Here is a 20,537-nt window from a genome sequence, read left to right on the forward strand (position 1 = left end):
GAGCAAGTAGATTGCTCAAGTAAAAAAAAAGGCCCATTCATAATTAATTGTTGAAATGAATGCAACAGTGGCACATCTTTGATGTAAACTGTAAAAAAAGGTCATTTCAAAAATAAGCAAAAAACAAGATATTTTTTGCTTATAATAAGCAAAAAAATCTGCCAGTTGAAACAAGTGAAAATTCTCTTGGTAAGATTTCTTGAAAGAACACATTATATTAAAGCCTTACAGGATACAAGTGATTTTCAAATTAGCAGGGAAAACTTTTACTCGTATTGTGATGTTTTGTGTCTCATAATAAGCTTGTGATGCTCAAAAATAGTGTTTTCCCCTCAGAAGAAGCATCCGTTTTTTTGTCATCCTGTTGGTTTCAAGTGTATTTAACTCATGTTTAGTTGTATAATTGTGACTCTGTTTTAGATTCAGTCCAACACCTACTTGAAGTTAGATTAGAAACTGGCATTTTGAGACAAAATGTCTTGAAGTTAGCGTTCCTGACTCGTATTAGGCGGTGTAAGAAAAATAGCCACACTGTACTGTGCATTGTGAGTTAGGCATGTTGACCATGCAGTTTTCAATAAAGCAGATTTGTTGTCTCAAAGTCCTTTTCTTGAAACAAGACGAAAAACTTCTGACGTGTCAAAAAAGCTTGTTTCATCTGAGATGCTTCGTGTTTTCAAGACTGTTCCAGTGAACAAGATATTCATGATGCACTGTCTAAAAACAAGCTTCTTTATCTCACTTAAATCATACTCTTTAGGTGATTCTGTCTTATTAAGTGTGATGAGATATTTTGATTTGAAATTAGAAAAATATACTTGGCAAGATTTTGAATTTTTGCAAACTTTGCTCATGTGCTGTAGAGAATCATCCCTTCATCTCTCCTTTGTCTTTATAATCAGAGAGCATGTCTCACTGTTTATGATTCTGCTCTGGACTTTCTCACACTTTCCCTTTATTTCACGTCATTTAACCTCCGTGACAGAGTTGTGTGTGATGTGCACCAGTGGTGAGTGACTGCTTACGTCACAACAATAGCAAACAATTGTGAGCGAGTTTAGTGGGGGGGCTGTCATAATGGTACCTGACTGGAGGTAATCTGGAAGAAGTGGCTGCTGTGTGTGTGTGTGTGTTAGTGTGCGTGCGTGACAGAAATCCAAAGAGGGTGGGAGGTGTTTGTAAGTTGCAGAAATGACAGACTTTAAACATTTGCACTTTAAAGCAAATGTTTATCTGGAAATTGATGGCCCACATTAAAAAAGAACACAGGTGGTGCTCAAGCACCTGCTCCCTGTTTCCTCAGTTTCCTCTTATCTGTGCACATTCATGCATTTCCACTGTGAGTCTGTGTTGTGAATGAACCTCCATCTCCTCCCTCTTCACTTTGCAGAGTGCCAGTTTCTCTTTGAAACAGTTACCAGTGATTTTCCAGCACAAAGAGCTGCTTCTGATCACTGGCTCTGTGTTCTGTGGAGAGCACTAAGGCGTACTTTTGCTTTCTTTATTTATTTCTCAAGCCTACTTGCCTCTTTGTGGTGCTGCTGTTTTTCAGTGTAGGTGAAGGTTAATAATACAACAAAAAAATACATTTTAATGCTGAAAATACCGTCTCTACTCTCAGGGAAATGTGTTACTCACTGCCACTGTGCCACATTTTTAGGAGCTCATTGAGCCATAAAGTGTTCACTCTTTACTCTATAATTCTTTTACTACACAGTTGTATTTTTTCATATTGTCCTCAGCCACTGTTTTCTAATGTGTGAAGAACAGAATCTGCATTTGGTTTATTACGTCTTTAACACATTTTCTCAGTGACTCTGTGTTTCTATGCGAAAGGCGGGGACCAATTATTTTCATAATTAATTAATCTGTCGATTATTTTCTTGATTAATCAAGTAATCGTTTGGTCCATTAAATGTCAGGAAACGTTAAAACATGTCGATCAGTGTTTGTCAAACCTGAAAATGATGATGTGCTCTAATGTCCTGTTTTTGTCCACAAATGAAAATGGTTCAGTTTGTAATGATTTATTTGTTTTATGGAGCAAAGAAACCAGAAAATGTTCACATTTAAGAAGCTGAAAAAAGCTTCAAACCGATTAATCGATTATCAAAATTGTAATTGTTTCAGCTCTAGGACCGATACATAAAGACAAACAAGCATCACCCTCACATTCACACCTGTGGTCCATGCACCATGTCAATAACCATTTAAAGGAGTTTTAATGTCCATCTTTTGTTTAAATGAAACCGTAAAAATGAAAATGTACTGTTTTGCATGCGTGGGGCAAATAATATAGCTGAATTTGAGATTTGAATGGACTGTAGTTGTATTAGTGGTGGTGGAATCCCGGCACATTATCTAAGCAGCAGTGTTACTCTGTGTTGTTCTGCTGATGAGATCATTTACTGCTTAGTCAACTCAACTCTATGTAGATGCTCATTAGGTAAACAAGCCTCGTGTTTTCTCTTAAACACCAGCCCTTCCTGTCTATTCTTAGCACATCCATTAGCGCTATTAGAGCTGTGCGGCTAATGGATGAGAGAGCAACCTACCTGTCTTTTGTGGCTAGATTTTATGAGGCAGGGCTGTGGGACTCTCCCGTTCTCGCATGGAGCCTGAGAAAGGATGGGGGCCATTAAGACTTGGCAGAGAACATGATACAGCCTAACCCTAATTTGTTTAGTCCAGGGATTAAATTAACTCATCTAAGAGCTCATTTGCAAAGGAGATACAGTCCTGGCCCCTCTCTGGTGTTGTCTAGTGTCACCTTGGGTGGAATCTTACTCTAAATGGGGGTGCAAAATGATCCATACGCTGAGTAGTGTAAAATGACAGGTGACATCCTCTGAAGGGGGGATGTGATAATGGATCCCACACCACGTCTTATACCTGCGGCATGTCTGTATCCTCTTCCTCAGATCTCTCTTGCGGTCTGCGTGGGGCTGTATCATATCAGCTGATTGTTTTCAATGTGACTTTGATTGATATCAGATCCACGCCGTTGTCTCGTTCGCAGACCCGAGGCCGGCTCTCGCCGCGGGTATCGCTTACCTGCGAGCTACCACATTACCTTTGCTACAACTGTGCTTGTGATGTGATGGCACCACAATAAGCCCACATCTGCTCCCATCTGTCCGTCCAGGACATGTCATGTTCTGCAGATCAAAGGACGTGGATGGAGTCACTTTTCCATTTTTTGGACGGATCGATACACCGCTCAGAAATGTGTTGACAACTCAACTGTGAGCCTTTTATTTACCTCAACTGGAAGAAAACTGCCACGGCTGAGTATATTTTCTATTTCCCACTGACATGGTAAGACTGTAAGGGATATTTAGATTATATATGTATATATATATATATATATATATGTATATATATATATATATATATATATATATATGTATATATATATATGTATATATGTATGTATATGTGTATGTATAATAATACTGCATAATAATACCGACAGCACTGAAAAAAACGATATCGTCGACTTTATTATGTCAACACTTTAATGTTACATGGACTGTGCATAAAAATGGATAAAAAGTGAAGCGCTGTAAATATGATGGTGAAGTAGCAGTTATAGCCACCAGGGGGAGAATCTGCTGGCTGCAAAAATGAGTGAATGATCTCAATCACTAGATTCAGGTTTTCTTCAGAAGAACTATGTTCCCATTTAGAGCAGGGTTCAGACCAAGTATTTGCATTGCTGCCTTTGTCATGTCGTTGCACCCAACTTTTTCAATGCATTGCTCAAATGTGACCAATTTGAGAGGCTTGTAGAGGTAAATAGGTGGTAAATCACACGAGTGGGCACCAGTGTTATTGACAGCTAGTATCTACCAACATCGGTGAAGGTCTGATTGCAACAAGTCAACATGGTGCCGGTCAAATCATGAACCTAAAGAAGACATCGTCCATTTTTATTCACGGTCTATAGTTGATGTTACTAATCATGGTTCGAGAGGGAGACAGTGTATGTGGGGTCTATGGGAGAGGAGGGAGGAGAGACACAGTATGAATGTGAGAACATGGAGGTCTCTGCGTTGTGTCGTGAGCCTGTCATCAACATTTGCTTTTTAAATTCACTGTAATCATTTCCCCCATAAACATAAACACCTGCAAACAGTATCCATATTTATATTTGACAGTCACGTGTTCATGCAAACCACGCTAAATAAAGTGCACTGCTGCATAATCAGACGGTCAGGCCATGTTGACGACTCCTCTTACTCACAGTGTTCATCCTGGAGGCTGTAGATGAAAAGCTTCTGTAGCCTTCACGTGATCCAGGGATGGAGAAGGATGGATAGATTGAGGCGGAGCCAAATTGTGGTGGAGATATGAACTTTGAACGGATGGAATACTTGACAAGGAGAGAGGATGTTAGCGGTTTCTAATGGTTGGGAAGAAGGAATTTTCCGACAGGGATTAATAAAAAAAGTACACATTTCTTTTTTAAATGATACGGTTTTGTATCTATTTTAAGTTGATATTACTGCAACAGTCATGACAACATTTCTCACAGACCAATTTTACCTGTTACCTTTAGCTGTAAATGAAACCATGTACATGCATCCTGTTGGTTTCTGCTTATTTATATTTATATAAATAAGAGAGTTCAAAACAATAAGCATTTAGTCACAAAAGCAAATGAAAGTGATGCCTGAGTGTCGATGCACAGAAGTGCTCATCGTAAACAGATTATACAGACATGTTCGCAGCGTCACGACGACTGCGACTGAATGTGTGCAGAGATGAATGTGCACGCCATGCAAAAATCCACTGTATATAATTTGTCCCGCTCACGTCGCTCTGATTTGTTGTTTGACCCGACGCTATCCGGCGATGTAGAGGCAAAATCACACAATGATCCTGCTGACCAAGCTAATATATTATTCTCCAACCCTATCTGGGTTCTTTTAATGAATGAATAATAAGGAAAAAAGATGTTTTCTGCCGGAGAATGTAAAGAAACTCTGGTATAATGGTGCGCAGATATCTCTGCATGTATAAATAAACAACCATGGCCAACAAAAACATGCTGTGATTCCTATCATTGGCAAATGCAGACTATTTGTGTGGAGGCAGCCTTTTTTTTTGTCAGCTCTATTTACTAGATTTCCATACCCCACCCTCCCCCTGCACATCGGCCAGCAGGAAATAGGCATTCAGTGCTTTCTAGATGACTTCCTGAAAGAAATGAATCTCTCATGGAAATGAGAACAATGAATAATGAAATGCTGGATGGGGATGTTCCTGACCCATGCCTTCACAGGGAGCCGTGTATGAGAGTGAAGGTTGTGATCACAGAGCTGTGGGTAGGAACATTAGAGCGAGGGGAAACAAATAGCTTTTCCCGGTGTTCATTTAATCATTTGATTTAGGCGCGGTGCAGACCGCAGCGCTTCAGTCCGCATAAATCTTGCACTTTGCAACCATAAGACAGATTTTCTGTTTTTTCCTTAATTTATAACGGCCTGCTTTTCATCTAGGGACAGTGGATTTATTTATTTATTTTAAATCACAGCTGTTTGTGAACACCTTAGGGTTGTGTAGGATTGAAAAATGGATATAAAAGTTTGCCACTCAGTCTGTGACACCACCACGGCCATGTGTAAAAAAAAAAAGAAGAAGAAATAGACATCAATTAGAAGTGAAAGTGATATTGCTCCTCCTATTTTTAGTGTGGGTGGAGCTAAGGGAAGTCCATTGAAAATTAGTTTGGAATCATGAGAGCAACAAGTGTACCGAGAAATAAAATCGGAAAAACTGTGTGTGACTAAGACGCAATAGACAAAAAATCACACATTTAGCATTTAACACAATTTTGTCTACTTTCTCTTGCGGCAAAATAATCACCAGCATCGTGCAGCCCTGTTTAGAAGTGAAAGTGATATTACTGCCCCTGTTTTAGACCAGTGTTCTGCCCCATTTAGGATCAGACCCATTTGCACTTAGTGTCTACAGGTGCATTGTTGTTAATTATAGATTCTTTGACAGGTGACACGTGTGCTGATCCGTCGGTGGTTTGAGTGTGTGTATTTTTTATATCTTTTTGAAGGGCTTGCTTCTTGGATGTAGCAGAAAATAAAGTTCCTTGGTGAGGAGTAATACAGTTTCAATGGAACAGACCCATTTACACCACGTGTGGCCACGCTGCACTGGGAAAAAGTGTCTTAACAACATCATAACCCCACAGAGAAAATCATCCACCACACACGGCAAACACGGCTCTGTGGCCCCGGGAGACTTCCCAGGTTTTTCAATGGATGCTTCTCTTACTCCCATTAGCCACAGCAGGACGACTCAGAAAGAGGAAGAAAGAAAAAATAAAAATAAAATGGGGGGTCTGATCACAGCCCTGCAGCTAACTCTGCAATCCTGACATGAAGGAGCCGGTTTGAGCACAAATCTTTCTAATCCTTTTCAACACAGCACAGCGTTTCCAAGACCCCTGCTCAGAGAGAGAGTTCACCCTGCGTGTGTGTGGGGAATGGGTGGTGGTGGGGGGGGCGTACACTGTGAACGGCGTGATCAAGTAATTACTGAGCTCTGTTGAGTGTTTCATGTTTTTTTTGTTTTTTTTAAGTGTTCATTTGACTGTGAATAATCATATTGAGCGAAGTGTCAGGGTTGGTTCTCCAAACTGACACCCAACACTGACTGCAACGTTTTGGGTCACCGGGCGCTGTTTACGAATCATCGATTTTGTTGTACATCAGCGAGGGGAAAAAAAGAGGCACAAACCGAGGCCCCAGCAGGGAGATTCCCAGTGAAACGGGGGGGGGGGGGGGGGGTCTGTCCCAGCAGCCCAATTACGTTTCCTTAAAAAGCCGCTGTTGCCGGACCAGTAACTGCGCTCCTCCCCCGGGAGACCTTCACTCGCTCACAAATTCTACCCAAGAGTTGCCAATTTCACGTGTCTGATTCATGACATCATTCTGATGCTGGAGAATGTTGGAATGGGTAATCAGATGATTGATTGAAGCGAACTGCGGCTCTGACAGAACACTGACGCGGACACAGCTGGCTGCCTGTCAGCGAGGATGGCTGAATGATGTATGAGCTTCTGCACCCAAAACAAAGCAGAAAAAAAACACCCACATTTCATCTCAGGTCATCCCGTGGCCCTCACTGGGGTCTTAGTTTATGACCTGGTTGCCTCTCAAACACTGATCGCATTCACATGTTTGTGCTTCTTTTGTTTGCTCTGCAGTGAGATTAAAGGACCAGTCCCTGCTCCTCAACCAGATGCCTTCACTAATGAAACGGTTAAAAAGGATTGAGTTTCACGTTTTCCAGAAAACGAAGCGCCATTTATTTCCTGCGTTATTTTTTCTTTAATGAATGCTGCAACAGAGATATTGAAATGCAAGAATACTCCCCCACATACACGATGTCATAGCTCATTTTAAGTACAGACACAATCATTAGAGGGCAAAGAAACACAATAGAGCTACTCTCCATTAAAGGTTAGCGCTGTAGATCGTTTGATATCCTGGTATAGTTTAATAACTGCTTTATAAATGTAGTATTCAGTGCATTTGGGATCCCGTTGAATCCTATATTCAACGTTAATCCACCAGACAGCGCTCCTGTGATAAGATAGATGCTGAGACAAAGTGGTATGGATTGATTAGTCTCTTTATCATGTGTATCGATTGTGTTTGGTTTGTGCCGTGGATTACAGCCACATGTCCCTATACGCTCACTTTCAGGGAGGAGAGGAGAGGAGAGGAGAGGAGGGGGGAAATGGAACGCTGTAATGAAATATGAGGATCTATTGAATTGGAAAAAATAAATGCTTTTGCAAAAAAAAAAAAAATCCCACTGCAAAGCTAAACTGACGGGCCTCTGAAACAATCGTTATTTATGGGGAGGATGACACGGCTCGTCCCATTCAGCATTTTTCATGCAATGAGAGACGACGCATTAGTTAGTCTGTCTGTACGTAAAGAGCTGGTCGAGCGAGAGCGGATGCAGAAAAAGGAGCATGCAGCCCGTACGCTTAAAGGAAGCACGATCAATAACCAATCTGGGGAGCGCAGAGGGTCAGGATGAGCATGGGGAGGTTATCATATACTGTAGCTCATGTATAATGGAGGCCTGTGTAGCAGCTGTGAGACACACAGAGGCTTCAGAACAATGCCTGACGATGGGATGCACAGAGGAAAGCAGATGTGAAAGAGCTTCTCTGCTGTGTGACATACTGCGCTAATGAATTGTTGGATATTTGCCGAGGTGAAAAAGTATCTCTCCTGACTGCAAAATGTGTACCCAGTCACCTTGTTAAATGATTAAAATGTCACTAAGTGTTATGAAAATTGCCTTCGAATCGTGCAAAACGTTCTCTGGCGACCTGCAATAGACACATGCTCAGAATTTTACAGCAAACACACAAATATACAGTAAAAGGTAGAGGATTCTCCAAAACCTTGATTAGATGTTTGTTTTTAAGGTCATGATACTTATATATATATATATATATATATATATATACTTATACTTTATAATCCCCGAGGGCTAATTCTTTCTCTGCATTTAACCCATCCTCTGCTAGGAACCTTCCTAGAAGGAGCAGTGGCCCTGGGAGCATTGGGGATTTGGTACCTTGCTCAGGGGTGCCCCTGCCCTTTGACCTAGTGGGTACTTGAACCGGCAACCCTCCGCTTACAAGCCAAGTTCCCTTTTTATTTGGCCATGGGCTGCTGTTTGTTTCTCGATCATTTTTCCTCTCTTTTAGCGCAGGTCTTGTCTTGACTTGTCCAGTTTAGTCTAGGATCATTTTGTTTTATGTCATGATCACTCTTTTAACACTTTTAATTCCCATAATTTGATTGTCTACGTGGTGTCATGAGTGATAATAATGTCCATCATTTGTTTGCAATGTACCACACTTAAGGCCTTATTGTCAAATTGAAGTGATTTAATAACAATGAATGTAACAATAACCAGTCAACTAACTGTAGGTCAAAGAGGCCACCTGCCATCTAGTGACTCCTTTGTGTAACTGCAGTGTGCTCTCTTCACAGCAGATGTCATTCACGATGTCCTGTGCTATGCTTACACACACGCACAACACACTGTGTGTGTTTTCTTTTAGAGAAATCAGGTGGTTGGAGGTCGGTCAATATGTCGCCCCAAATCAGCAGTTGCCATGGTTACTATTACCGTAGTTGGCAGCAGTTTGGGGTTAGCGGGAGGAGGAGGTGACGTGTAGTCGTGCTACGATGGCTACAACCACGACACTGTGTTGTTTCTCCTCTGGCACAGACGTCACACTGGGGGCGTGGTTGAATCCCCGATTCCACCTTTGCTTTTGAAAGTTGAGGTTGTGGTTAGAGCTGAAACAATTAATCGATGACATGATTATTAATTGATCACTAAATTAATTGACTATACTAATCAACTATTTTGATAATCGATTAATTGGTTTGAAGTTTTTTCCGATTTCCGATTGTTTGAGTTTCTTAAATGTGAGTATTTTCTTAATTTCTTTGCTCTGGATAACAAAGAAATCATAACAATCATTTTGGTTTGTGGACAAAACAAGACATTTCCAGGTTTGACGAAGACCGATCAACATTTTTAAAGGTTTTCTGATATTTTATGGACCAAACGATTAAACGATTAATCAAGAAAGTAATCGACAGATTTTGAAAGTAATCGTTAGTTGCAGCTCTAATTGTGATGTTGTTTTGATTTACATTCAAGATCACGACACCCCTTTTATACGGGCTTTAGCGAGGACCAAAGCAGCTGAACAGTGCTGTTCGTCAGTGTTTACGTCGCCCCCTTGTGACTGTTGTATAGTAGTATACTAGTATATTCTCACTTCCAGGTCGGCTTCAACTGGATGTGCCGTAGAAATGAGCCTGACAGACTCACTAAACTCTGCTTACATAGTGCAGGAACAGACTTGTGCTGGCTCTGCTCAAGTGAGTGAGCCCTCAAAATGATTTTGAAACTGTTTTCAAGGGAAAAAATAAAAAAATACAAGTTGCTGTAAGTGCATCCTGACTTTCTGTCTTCAGTGGGAACAGATGGGCTTAATAGGCTGATGGTAATGTCCATATGAAGTAACTGCATAATGGCGTCGCTGGTTTTGTTTTAGTGGGATTTGTTTGGTGATATAGGGAGAATATCTGTAAATGCAGACGTGTGGAGTCCACTTATAAAATAATGGCATTTGTGTTGATTTAATGCTGCGATGTGACTGTGAATGAACTGCAAATGTGATTCTGTTTCAAAGGTCTGTGCTCGTGCTACTTTCAGCACACATCAATCATGTGACAGATCGAGACTTGAATCATCGGGTGTTATAGAAATAAGCTGCTTTAAAGAACGCATCCGCCATAATAACTCACTTAGTTAATTAAAAGCGGTGAAAGATCAATAGAGCTTCGAGTCCCCTCTCTGCTAATTCTTCAGTATTAATTAAAGATACTCACTTTGAAGAGTGCTCCTCTCTCTCTTCTTTATCTTGGTCATTTGTACAATTGGAGTTGAAATCAGGCCCAAGGATCTTCATCACAATGTTAGCAGACGGTCATATTGTAATGAATTTAGTAAGACTTTGTATCCTATAATTCCATCTGTCAGTTAAGTCCTGCAAGGTTTTTTTTAGTGGTGGATTTCAGTTGTTGACTGATCTGGTTTCACTGTCACAATTTAAATGACATGTTGGAGGGCCTGGGACAAGGCAGCGCTGCCCTGAAATTGTTCCACAGTGGCCTGAAGCGTGGAAATATGAGGCAAATGGCTTTCATTGCATCATAACCTTGACCGCGGTGGCTGCTCTGCTTGGAGCTTTGGCCACTGATGCACTCGAGGGCCACTCTGCGCCAGCATTACCCCTCTGTGTCGCCCTGCCATCTCAGCGCAGTGAGCCCAGTGGCAGAAAAGAATAAAATGAAATGTCAAATCAAAGAGGGGACAGAGAATGGTCTTTACCACAGGGCTTAGATTTTTGAGTGAAATGGAAAAAGTGGATTTACTGCTGCTTTTCTCTGTGTGGGGCGGATATGCCACAAATTGAGTCGACGAAATACAAAGTGAGCCGGAGTCGCTCTGAGTGCAGAGAACCGGGATCTGTTGATGCAGGGTTTTAACATGACCTGACAACAATTTAATCTGTAAGAAAATTACAGAACATTACAGAAAACATCTGCCAGCTTCTGCCCTCAGAGGTGAAGTGTATCAAACTGAGATCTTTCACAGATTAACGGTATCTAAAGAAACTGTTACGATCATTTGTTAGCATGGGGGCCACACGGGGGGGTGTAGTGGTTAGCACTCTTGCCTTTGCAGTAAGAAGACCGTGTGCATGTGGGTTTTCTCCCACAGTCCAGAAACATGCAGATTAGACAGAAATTGGAAACTCTAAATTAGACCTTAAAGCTTGATGAACAGAAACTGTTATCTTCTGCGATGGGTTAAATGATGTTACCTACAAATGTGAATACTCACTTATTAAAGGTAATGAATGACATTATTTCAAAGAGAAACATGAACTATTTCCCTGCACGTACAAAATAATTAGATGTATATGCTATTGTATATTAATGTTGCTTATCTGACTTGTTTGTTCAGAGTCTGTGGGGAAAAGAAAAGCAGCTCAGGACGGAAGTTTTTCCCCAAGCGCGACGCGACTCTCCGTCCCCTGGAATGTGAGTGTTACACAAATGCTTTAATACACATGCATAATACACAACTGCTCGTGACCTGTGAACACACTCTGATCCGTACAGTATATTCATTGTATTACAGTCGCACTGTGAGTGCTTTTTTAATTACAGTTTTTGCTGTTTGTAATGTATGTAATGTAAAATGTAACAACTCTTGAAATGATTAAAATAAGAAATAATATCTCAATGCCACCGAGTGATTCCTGATGGAGTCACACTGACATTAGTCCCCACAACTTTGATTGTGTCTCGTGTCAATAATAATACATTTATTTTTCTTTCTTTATTAACTTTCTTAATCTCTGCTATGGTTTTTCTGGTTTATTTGTAGCACGACTACTTTTCCATCCGTTTTCTTCACATATTTGTCTTAGTAAGTCTGCTTTTGTGGTTTCAGCAGTACACAATAGTACAAAAGCATGGCTTTGTCATCTTAAAAATATTTTTATTATATCTGTCTGAAAGCCACTTTACACATGAACTCCAGTGACTCATGAAAAGAGTTCGTCAGACAGTATTTATACTACACAAAGCAAACAGGGCTTCTCAGTGATACACAGTGCACTCTGCCGCCCCTCGCACTCTTTGCTCATGCTGCAATATTATCAACACCCCATGGATCAAGCCGTCGTGTGGCAGCACTCCTGAGAGTCCAGATGCTGCAGGGAACACCTCTGTTGACCTCACAGCAGACCTGGGATCAGTGTACTGTGGGCCTGCCATGATCATCCCCGGGCCCGTTTTAGATGAGGTGTGCATAATGGGGAGGTTTCTCTCACTGAAGGATGAATCAATGTGGCATGAAGAAGAGAATTTCCACCCCATTTCCCCCCCTGATTACCCCACCACATACAGCTCCTTAATGGCTTGTTGTGTGTCATAAATCTCCTTTTACCACCACAGCATCATAGATGTATTACAGTGTATGCCTTACATATTAAAAGCAAAGGTGTCATTGGGCTTTGGTGCTGGTGGTTTGTTGGAAACGTTACTGTATATAAAGCGAGGTGTTTGGTTGTGTGGGGGGTTGTCTCCTCCAGCTTCTCACTGTTCTCTGGTTTGTAATAAAGCTCCACCTGGACGGGGATGTAGTGAGGGATGCTGCTGCACCGTACATTACAGGCAGGACCACAGTGGACGAGGCCCACGGGCTGCACTTAAAACACCAAGTGTGGGTGTGCGAGGGCTCAGAGGTCACTGCTGGTGAAGCAATTCCTTGATTTCCGGGCTGGTTGTTGGGCTGCATGCAAGTGAGAAAGAGGAGAGAGCTCCAATATGACCAGGGTGTGAAAGAAAAGCTTAAGGAACTCATGCATCAAATGTTTAAAAGATCAGTTACAACCGATTTTCAGGTGACTGAAGATACGAAACAAGCGTTAGACGTGTGTTACAGTGTCACATGATGTAAACCTGTCACTCTGCTATTAACACTGCTGCCAAAAATGGAACAGGCGAAGAAGAAATGTCCTTGCGTTCTCACTAATGCCAGTGGAAAACCTGATAAAAAGCTGCTAGCATTCAAGAGTCATTTGAGCCGGGATTGAATGCAGATTAAACATATCCCCACAGGTAAAAACCACTGAGATTAAACGTGTCTCTTTCACCACTGGGAACGTGTTACATATTAAAATGTGTTTGCAGACTGTGGCCTGTTTATATCACAGTGTCCTCATTTTTCTCATTCATGTGGCGTTTGTGTCTGTCGTCAGGTTATGATAAAGAACTTTGTCAGAACATGTGACCTTTAATGTCACGCTCTCGTGTTGTGACCCCATTATTCATGTCAAATTATTGATTATAGCCGCCTCCTGCTTCTGTCTGAGCCCTTTTATAGATAAGTATTGGTTTCCCTTTTCTCTCCTTGATTTGGTTTGAGAATCGTGTTTGTAGAGAGTTCAGGTCGGAGCTGTCGTTGAGAAGCAGCAACTTCTGGTCAATGAAGACAATTCCAGTGTTCCATGTTTGAAAATAAGATGCATACATTGATGGTTGGAGCTATTATAGTTTTATAGTTTTAGTTTCTTGCTTGTGTGGTTTTGTTTACGTCTTGGCTTTGAAACGTATGAAACACTGACAGTGGTGTTAATACCGGGTTGTTCAGTCCACTCATGAGCTTCACTAGAAGAAGAGACATACACACACTTTATGAAAAGGGATTAGGATTAGTGTCCGTGTTCTACCTCCTACATTTGTATTTCTCTAATCATCCATTTTTGATGAAGTGTAAACAAACAGGTTTGATCGGTGTTTGTCAAACTTGCAGATGACAATGTTTACAAACTAAAATGATTCAGTTTTTAATGATTTCTCTATTTTATGGAGCAAAGAAACGAAGAAAATATTCAGATTTCAGAAGCTGAAACAATCGTGTTTTCATTTCAATCATAAAAAAAGCTTAAAACCGATTAATCAATTCTCAATTATGAAAATTGATTATCAAAATAGTTGACGATTACTTACTCATTTAATAATCGAGTAATTGTTTCACCACCGAACAATAAAGCCACCTAAAATTGCTAAATTCTTATTTGCATGGCAGAAAATCATTCGTAACAAAAACCTTCAATGAAAGTCAAACATCTAAGAAGGTGAAAGAACATCCATCACAACACTTTGCAGACATGACACAGATGTTATCAGGAGCCGGTGAAACTCCAGCTCAGATGCAGTGAGACTGGAGGTAATATTTTCAGCCAGACCTCTTACATCGAGCATCTTACCAAGCCTCTCAGATGACGGCGTCAAGCGGGAGATGTTAAGTTGTCAAACGAGGCTGAAAAGAAAAGAACACTTTGTTTCAGCTATAATTAAATCAGAATTATAATTGTATTGTGTGTTTTAGTGCAGCATCAGCAGCAGAAATGCAAATGCATTCACACTCTTCGGCGGCGCTTCATTTGCACAACTTTGCCGCAAGTTATTTTACTCAAGTCAACCAATTACTGACGAAAGGCAGACATCCTGTTGCTGTTATGTCATCTGGTTTCAGAGTCTCTAACAGAATAAACGCTGCAGAAAAGACTACAGGACGCCAGCTACATTAATAGGCAATGGGATTTTTCTTTCGCTGTCAGAATTACATATGCAAATGTGACAGCAATGTACCAACTGGTCATGGAGAGCAGTGGGAGAGAGCTCCATGCATTAGTCATCCCGCAAAGTGAACCGCACTGACAGAACCACTAATTAATGGTTAAAAAAAGACTCCAGAGTGATTCCTATCCAACTCTCCTCCACCTAATCAGTTTATAATCACATTTTTGTCCTCTGGGATGATCGTCTCTTCCCTCAGATGTCTGATGCTCTGTTATTAAGCCCTCGCAGGAGCTGGAGTGGATTTGGCTGTAGGTGTTGTGTAGAGATTTCACTGTAAACGTGAAAAAGAGAGGGTGAAATAGAAAGAAAATTAGACACTAGGTTGTTTCTGACATGTTTGAGTAGAGCCCAAACACCAGAACACACGTTTACACTGGAATTAATCATGAATTTAATGACAGAAAACGGTTTTATACCTCGACTTATCCTCGTCCAATTCCATCATTCAGTACCAGAGCATCATAACCTGCAATCCATTATTGATATGTTATTGATATACCAGCTGTCAGTCACACCGGTGTCCGTGTCCCTGACTTTAATAAATCAATGAGAATTACACTCATGTTCCCATAGACTTCCATTCTTACATTCTAACTCCAAGTGTAGAAGGACATGGTGCAGGGCAGGGGGGAGGGTAACGTAGGTGCTCTTGGAAGAGCTGGATCTTCAAGAGCTTCTTCACCCCTCTTCTGGTAGCACTCGGTCATTCCACCAGCGTGGAACAACACATGAAAACAGTTTGGATTGTCTTGTGCGGAGTGTTTGCACCACCACACCACAATCCTTTGATGGACAGCGTAGTCGAGGGGTAACATAATTCTTTAGGAGAGCATTGAAGTAGGTGTGAGCAGACCCATGAAGCACTTTGTTGGTAGCATCAGTGATTCTATTCTATTCTAATGGACTTATTGTCATGGTGGTTTCCTCCCACAGTCCAAAAACATGCACATTCAGAGATAAGGCAAATACGACACTCTAAATTGGCCATAGATGTGAGAAGGAATGGTTGTTTGTCTCTGTGTGACCCTGTGATCAACTGGCGACTTGTGCTGAGTGTGACCCCGCCTTTCACCCTATATCAACTGGGATGGCTCCAGATTGGAGGATAAAAGTGGGAGAAGATCGATGGATGGATTCTAGGGCTGCAACTCACCATTACTTTGATTAATCGAGCAGTCTTTTGTCCATAAAATGCCAGATCGGCGTTCACAAAACCTGGAAATCATGACGTTCTCAAATATCTTTTCCAGTTGTAATGATTTTTTTTGTCTAACGGAGCAAAGAAACCAGAAAATATTCACATTTAAGAAGCTGAAAGCTGCTGTTTATTGTTAAAAAAACCCTCTTAAACCGATTAATCGATGGTGAAAATAGTTGACAATTAATTTAGCACCCGGTTAACAATCGATTAATCAAATTGCAGCCCTAATGGAGTCGCCCTCTGGTTGCTATTCAGTACATTGTTACTGGTTTGTGATCCTTAAATGATTCTAGCCAAGTATCAATTTACAAAATAGTAACATTTTGAAGTTTAAAGACTTTAAAGACTTTCCCCACAGGTCAGAAAAAGAAGTGTTAGCCCATAATTGGCAAATAACTAGAAGTATGTAAATATCAGTGGAGTCGGAGCAGAGTGGATTATATCGTTTATAGTTTATTGCCTTTTATGAGGGTATTGCTGCACAAGGACTAACACAAATGCCACACTGAGGTATTTTTTATTCACACCATATATGAGGAGTGCATATACAGTAATATAGACCACACTTGTTTGATGATAACGGTGTTTAAAGCCATGAGAAGGATGGATTTCATGAGCAGCTGTCGTCGAGGTGACGCCGAGTTCATTTGTACCTTTTAGTATGGAAATTAAATTACCACGAAAAATACGTCATTTGTTTTCCAGCTTAGTTAAAAAGAAAAGAGAGGAGTCTGAGCACTAACATGTTTATCACAATAGAGCGTTTGTCACTGCACTGCACTGACACACTTTATTTGAATAAATAAAAATACATCATTGTCTCTCTCTTACTCTCCAGTAATCATCACGCACTGTGAGTGAGGAATTTAGCTCTCCATGAAAAACTGCCAAGTGTTGAGCGTGACGATAAATTCCATTTTTAGTGTTTGGCTTCTACGTCTTTGTCCGGTTTGTGCCGCATCGATTGCTGATTTTGGCGGATCCATTTTTATTTACTAAGACGAATGTCTCCCGCCGCCTCTCGTCGTCCTAGACAGCAGCAGATTTTTCTTCTTTGAGAGCTGAGCAGGATTATGATGAATGTGGATCACGCGGGCTGGATCGATCCGGCTGTAAATCCAATAATCGATGCTGCGAGGGCCGTGAAATGAAACCATCACCACCGTCATGTTGGTTATCTTGCATGAATTACTGTCGAGAGGATGAGGTGTTTTGGTTTTGTTGTTGTTGCCCAATAACACTTGAACATGCAGTAACTATTGATAATGTGAAGTGTGTGCAGTTACTGAATGATAAATAACATTGAAACATTTCCCCCTCCCCTTTCTGTCCTCCACCTCTCCTCTGTCCCCGATTTTCCTTTCACCCCAACCGGTCGAGGCAGATGACTGCACATTTCTGAGCCTGGTTCTGCCAGAGATTTCTTCCTGTTAAGAGGGAGTTTTTTCTCTCCACTGATGCCTAGTGCTTGCTCATTGTGTGAACTGTTGGGGTTCTCTGCTCTCTTTGATGTTGTCTATGTACAGTGCCTTGAGATAATGTATGTTATGATTTGGCGCTATACAAATAAAATTGAATTGAATTGAATTGAATTTAAGTTCAAAATCATGTGTCATTTTACACGTAGAAAAAAATAAATCCATGTACACAAGTGCACATTTGATTTTGGCTCAGTCTGGAAAGAGTTTGAGTTTATTAAGCATTTACTAAATATTTCATGGACCTGCATTTTTCTCCGGAGTCTGGCAGTCGGTGTCGGTAAATACTACGAGGAATAGTCACGAAAACACACAGGAAATAAAAGAAACCAGACTTAATTTTGCTGATTTGCTTCACTAGCTTCTCCTCCTGCTATGATGAGATGTTGTGTGTTCACCTCTGTCCTGGTCTCTAATTGGCTGAAGTTGGCCGAGTTGTCGCAGACTCTGAGTCTATGTCGATCTTTGACGGCAACAACGAAGGAAAGCGTCGTTATGGAGAAATGATGAGAGAGTTTTATTAGGTCTGCCAAAGTCAGCTCACAGATCTCATAGCTGTCAGTCAGGACACAGATGTACTTCTGGTGAAATGCTCATCCCTCACTGGAGTTCAAGCCTGAATTAGCTGCTGGGAGACATTTCCACGGTGGCTGAAGCCTGTCCTTCATAATGCTGGATAGATAGCATTTAATACTCTAACTTTAAATAGGTTACAGCTTCTGATATTTGCTGATAGCTGCTTCAGCTGTAACACTGGAAATTGATATTTGATATTTGACAAAAGCTGAAATGGAGTAGACCAGACGAGGGCATGATGCGGCTCCCGGGCCACATCCGGCCTTTTGGTTATCCCTGAGCGGTCCAGGGATGTGAGGTTAATTAGAAATTAGAAAAAAAAAATGTAAATTTAAGCTGCAAGCAGCGTTGTGCGGGACCTCGCAGCCACCACCCCGCCGGCATGCCCATGACCTGGGCTCTGTGCTCTGGCCGGGTCATTTATCACGCTTGTGAAGTTTAGTGAAGATTGGTCAACGTATGGCAAGTTAACGGAAGTTAAAGGGTACTTCCTGTTTCAGACGATCTACTTCCTGTGTGCGGGTGATGTCTTGCAGATCTGTTCGGCGGGCCCATGGTCTCACATATCAAGTTTTGAGCCAATCGGTCGATATGTGGGCGAGTTACGGGACACTTCCTGTTTAGCGGCGAAATGCATAATTCAAAATGGCCGACATCGTGTTGGGGTCAAGTTTGTGTGTATAGGCCAAAGTATGGCGAAGTTATAGCGCACTTCCTTTTTTGTGGCGAGTCGGCAAAATTCACCAAAATTCCGATGTCTGCCGTGGCCACGCCCTTTTGAATCTGTGAAGGTTTCTGATAACTTTTGATCTTTGATGGGTCTAGAACAATTTGACATGTTTTCCTTGTTGCTACGATGAATGCCCTCAGACAAGATAGTTCAGTTACGAATCTAGTAAAACGCCAAGATGGACACCAAATCCAAGATGGCTGACTTCCTGTTGAGTCGAGGTCATGGTGTCAAAAGGATTTTTTATTCGTCTTGGGCCGAATAATAATCCCACCAAATTTTGTGAAATTCGGTGAAACTAAATTTCGGCCTGCTCCATAGGCATGGGACCTGTGGGGGCGCTACTGAGCCGTTTTGCATTTGTTTTTCACAATTCTATTATTTTATCGAATTTTTCGGCAGTTCTGATGTGCGTGCCAATTTTCGTCCGTTTTCACGCATGTTCAGGGGGTTAAATTCAAGATTCCCCGTGGAGAAAAATAATAATAATTCCTTGAATTACAATAGGTCCTAGTGCTCGGTCCCTAATAACAGGGTGTTAGACTCTAGAGCAGGGGTAGTCAATTATGATAAGACTTTTTTAATGTGTACAGAACTGAACAGGCTTCTGTGGGAACACTCGTTAGCGAGTAAATGAATGTGCTTAACTTTTATCAAACGTATTTTTTCGTTGCTTGGTTTCGTAGTGGCACAGTTTCACATTTCCCACTTTTAACCACTCTGCTCAGAGCAGATGAGACACAGCGGCCTGGAGCTTTCCTCAGGGAAGGATGAAGCCCTGGTTTTCTACTTCAACCTTACCACGTTTGGAGCGAGCCATGGTACACCTGACTCACACTTTGGCCGTTTTTCCTCTCTCTCTCTCTCTCGTCTTCTCAATCCTTCGTTATTCTCTCTCCCTGTCACCGCCGCCGAGTGTCTGCTCTTTTTTTGCGCCTCTATGCAGTGATTGATTGGCTGACAGCTCGCATTAGACGGTAGAAACAGCATCAGGAAAGAGGAGCTGGTCAAAAGGGACAGAGTCCGGGTCGGGACCTGGACTGCGGTCCGCCTATAAGTGACCTATGCTCTCGAGCCCTGTTATTTACGTTAAAGTCTCTAGATTCTAGCGTGCCACCAATTTGGTGACATGCTACCATGCTACCAGGATGTTTCCCCTGCATTGATGAATGTGTGGAGACATATATCGTAACGTGAAAGACGTGGTATTTTTCTTCTCCGAGCATTTCTGTTTGTAAGTTCCGTAGTTGAGTGCGTTCATATTTTCGTTGGTTTGCAGTAGATGAATAAAGTCTGCCTCGGCCATTAATTTTGTTTACGGTGTGTTTGTGTGCTGCCCTATATAAACACCAAAACGATGCAATCTCAAGAGATTAATATTGAGCAGAATTTAGTTCAGCCCATTAATCCGGCCCTCAACGGTATTTTCTGTTTCTCATACACGGTCCCTTGGGAAAAATAATTGCCCACCGCTGGAATAGACGGAGCCTGAGCCTCAGAACACGGTTGTAGTCCGTGCTGTGGCTGTTTCTCAAAAATAGAAATAGTTATTAAGGTTATAGAGGTCAAGTTTTGCAAATACCTGGATGAAGAACAGTTTCACTGAGTATCCTTTTTTTAATGTTTATCGATGTCGGTCGCTGTCGTTTCCCTTCTGACGTTCTTCTCCAGTATACAATAAAATCCTGGGAGCCACTGAGCATCCACCTGTTTCACATTGTTGTCCACTGCATTCACAGAAGCCTTCAGAATGGAGC

The sequence above is a fragment of the Solea solea genome, chromosome 20 (assembly GCF_958295425.1).
Source record: "Solea solea chromosome 20, fSolSol10.1, whole genome shotgun sequence".
Classification (NCBI taxonomy): domain Eukaryota; kingdom Metazoa; phylum Chordata; class Actinopteri; order Pleuronectiformes; family Soleidae; genus Solea; species Solea solea.